Source organism: Saccostrea echinata, unplaced genomic scaffold, assembly GCF_033153115.1.
Source record: "Saccostrea echinata isolate AGI-Se365-2 ecotype Australia unplaced genomic scaffold, CSIRO_AGI_Sech_v1 ptg000037l, whole genome shotgun sequence".
Lineage (NCBI taxonomy): Eukaryota > Metazoa > Mollusca > Bivalvia > Ostreida > Ostreidae > Saccostrea > Saccostrea echinata.
This window is the reverse complement of record NW_026889786.1, coordinates 1,607,349-1,611,342: the sequence shown is the minus strand read 5'-3', so window position 1 is coordinate 1,611,342 and position 3,994 is coordinate 1,607,349.

Sequence of the window (3,994 nt, the reverse complement as noted above, 5' to 3'; positions counted from 1 at the left end):
AGTGTGTAAATAATGGTCTAACAATTATTATGAAAATCGTCAGTCAGCATTTGACTAAATGATAAATTGTATTTGCTGGCAAGGTCATTGTATCGACCATAGAACTTATGAAATGATGACTTTAAACGAGACTGCTGATATTCTTGTTTCATCAACTTGTTTGTCAATAATTTACCTCGTTTTAGAAATTGTACATACGTAGAGCATGCTCTTGCGTATCGAATCAACTGAGAGATATAAACCCCGTATGCAGGTGATGAAGGTATATTGCTGCAGAAGTAAGGGAAGTTGACGATTGAAAAGTTAAAGTCATCACGTTTATCATAACGCTTGGTTGTTAGATTACCATTAACGTCCTTTTCAAGTAAAATATCCAAATATGAAACGGATGTGTCGGACTCTGTGGTATCTTTTATCTTAAGCTCACCAGGATATATCGTATCGACATAAGAATGGAAATAACCATTGTTTAATTGACAATACGTCGTCGATATATCTATAAATGTCGAGTTGAAGGCCACAGCAAGTGTTTTCTTCTTTTCACGTATAAGATTTTGGACAAATTCTGCTTCATATGAATATAAAAAAGGTCTGCTAATAACGGGCCGCAATTGGTACCCATGGGAATTCCAATAGATTGTTGGAAGACCTGGTCTCCAAAAACCACATAGATATTGTCAATCAGAAAATCAAGCATCTTTTTAATGTCAACTTCAGAGTACTTGTGTGTACAATCAGAATGTTTTTTAACAAATTAATTTTGCAAATGACCAATGACAAGGTAAGTAAATTTACGAGTTCCATTTTTATTGAAAAAACAGCTGTCAATGATATCAAAAAGCCTGGACTTTAATTTATCGTGGGGAATGATTGTGTATAAAGTTGAAAATCGTAAGTTTTTAAGCTGTTGATTTTGGTAAAATCTTGTGATTTCAAAATTTCCAAAAGTTCCTTGGAATTTTTAAGTATCCACATCTGATTTACACCACTTCTCGAATATATTGTTGCACAGTACTCCTGACGTTTCTCCTTCACTGCTGTTAATATTTTAGTAAGGAGTAAAGAAAGAGGCTTGGTAGAACATTTACTGGAACCCGCTATGTATCCTTGTTTGTAAGGATTTTTATGAAGTTTCGGAATCCAATATAAATATGGTAATTCTAATTCATTTTGGTTGTTTGGAATATTAAAAATATTCAAAACTGGCATATGATTTTGAAGAATTTATTCCTTAGAAAGGGAACTATGAGTATAAATTGGATTACCACTTGTAGAATTAAATCCAAGTTCCTCCAAAATACATTTAATATAATGAGCCTTACAAACAAAGACAATGTTGTTACCTGCTTTGTCAGCAGGGACCAGTACGTACTGATCTTGTAATCTATCTAATTCTTTTTTTCACTTCTGGATTATTGATTTATGCTTGATCTTAACCGCGAGGGTAGGGTGGGCCAAAATGGGCAATCAAAGTATTACATAGGAAAACAGGAAAAATATTGAAAAAATCTTTTCCCAGGAACTGCAAAGTCATGAGTAGTCACATTTATATGGTAGCATCCACAGGAAGTTTAGATGCAGGTTTATTCAAATTTTGAACCCCAGGGATAGGGCGAGGCCACAAAGGGCAATAGGAATACATACAAAAAATCTTTAAAAATCTTTTCAAGAACAGAAAAACCTTGATTATTCATATTTATTAGGAAGCATCCTTAGGTATTGTAGATTTAAGTTTGTTCAAATCATGACCCATTGGTGTAGGGCGGGGCTACAATGGGTGATCAAATATACAGGAAGAAAAATCTGCTGATGAAGATAAAGACATAGTTACTCACGTGAGCGTTGTTGCCCATGGATTTCTACAGATCTAAGGTTTTATTTTTTTTTGGGGGGGGGGGAATTTTCAAAATTGCCATGAATGAAGGTAACAAGAAAAAAAAATACTTTTACCTGTTTAGTCGTTCTCGATACTCATTATTTGTTGTGGTGACCTATTTTGGGCATCGAAACGTGTTTTAGATATCACTGTTGCTTTTACCTTGAAATTTGGAATTTGACATCGTTTCCGATTTGTGTCATCGAATTGGCTAGCGAAGATGGTGTTTAGATGAAAAAGGCAAAGAGTTCCCTGTTCAAAAAAGCACGTACGTATTTGTACAAAAATTACACCTTTATTTACCCAAGGAGCTTAGAATTTGTAACAAGATATTGTTAGGGAAAATACACTATCTAACGGCGGAATATTATCAATTCATAGATCGGATTATGCTTTCTGAAAGAAAAAGTTTGATTTGTTCTTGTATCTCAGGATACATACGGTACATGTATATCTTGAGTTAACTCTAACAACTCATATGATCTATTAACTATGATCTCTTAACTCTAGCAACTCATATGATCTTGTAATCTCATTGCTAATATTGCCCTTTACCTTGGACATGTAAACTTGAATCATATATTTATCAAAACACATTTTTCGAATACAAACAAATACACACGCAATTAGTTTAGGTTCATCAACTCAAGGACGATTTGTGGGAAAGACGGACAGGAGACCTTGGCAAAAGCGACAGGTTTTGATTTTATTGGGGGAATGATTAGTGTTTATATTAGATCAGTAGCAAAACCAGTATTTTTAGCTCACCTGAGCTCAAGTGAACTTTTCTGATCACAGTTTGTCTGGCATCCATCTAGCTGTCTGTCTGTCTGTCCGTCTGTAAACTTTTCGCATTTTCGACTTCTCCAGAACAACTTGGCCAATTTTAACCAAACTTGCCACAAAGCCTCCTTGGGTGAAGGAGATTCAAATCTGTTCATATGAAGGGTCACATCCTCTTTCAAGGGGAGATACGTAGAATACCGGTAAGTGAAAATTTGGTGGCACTTTTCAAGAACCACTGGGCCAAAAACGTTTAGATTTAATAAGTGAAATCTTCATAACATATTATAGATTTAAGTTTGTTCAAATGATGACCTCTGGTATAGTGTGGGGCCTCAATGGCGGTTGATCAAGGATCAAGGTTGATAAATGTTTTACATAGGAATACATAGGAAAAAATCTTTTGATTAAGAACAGCAAAGCCATGATTAGTCACATTAATATGGAAGTATTCCCCAGGTAGTGTAGATTTAATTTTGTTCAAATCATGACCCCAGTGGATAAGGCGGGGTTGCAATGGGGGATCAAAGTTTTACATAGGAATATATTGGAAAAGAATTTAAAAATTTGTTTTCAAGAACAACAAAGCTATGATTAGTCATATTGATATGGAAGCATCCTCGGGTAGTGTTGATTCTAGTGTGTTCAAATCATGACCCCCGGGGGAGGGTGGGGCCACAGTGGTGGATCAAAGTTTTACAAAGGAACATATTGGAAAAATTCTTTTAACATCTTCTTCTCAAGAACAGCATAGCCATCAGATAATTTAGGTTCAGTTTTTTTTAATCATGACACCTAGGGGTAGGGTGGGGATAAAACAGGGGATCAAAATTTCACTTAGGAATATTTTGGAGAGAAAATCTGCTGCTAAAGAAAAGCAGGGGCATATTGACTCAAGTGAGCGAAGTGGCTCGTGGACCTCTTGTTTTAATTCAGTCGTATGGTTTTCTAAATATTTTTTTTTATAAATTAAAACTCACTAGTTGAAGGTGAAATATTTATTTTCTAGAAAGTTTAAACTGAAAAAAAGTTTGTTTTTACCTTTTTTCCCCAAAATAGAATGCATTTTATAATTTCTCTTATTTTTTTTATTTGTATTATAATTATATTATATCGCGTTCGTGTTAGCTTGTTGATAAGTAATTTAAATTTAACATACTCTTCCTAATATACCATGAGTTTATACATTAGAATATTTAATAAAGCATGCAAGAAATCGATTAGGATTGGATTAAGTTTTCCAATACTCAGGTCATGACTAAATAAGTGTCAAGATACTCGTATCTAGACCACAAGTATGCAAGACCATTTGGTTCATAACATTTCCATATCTTT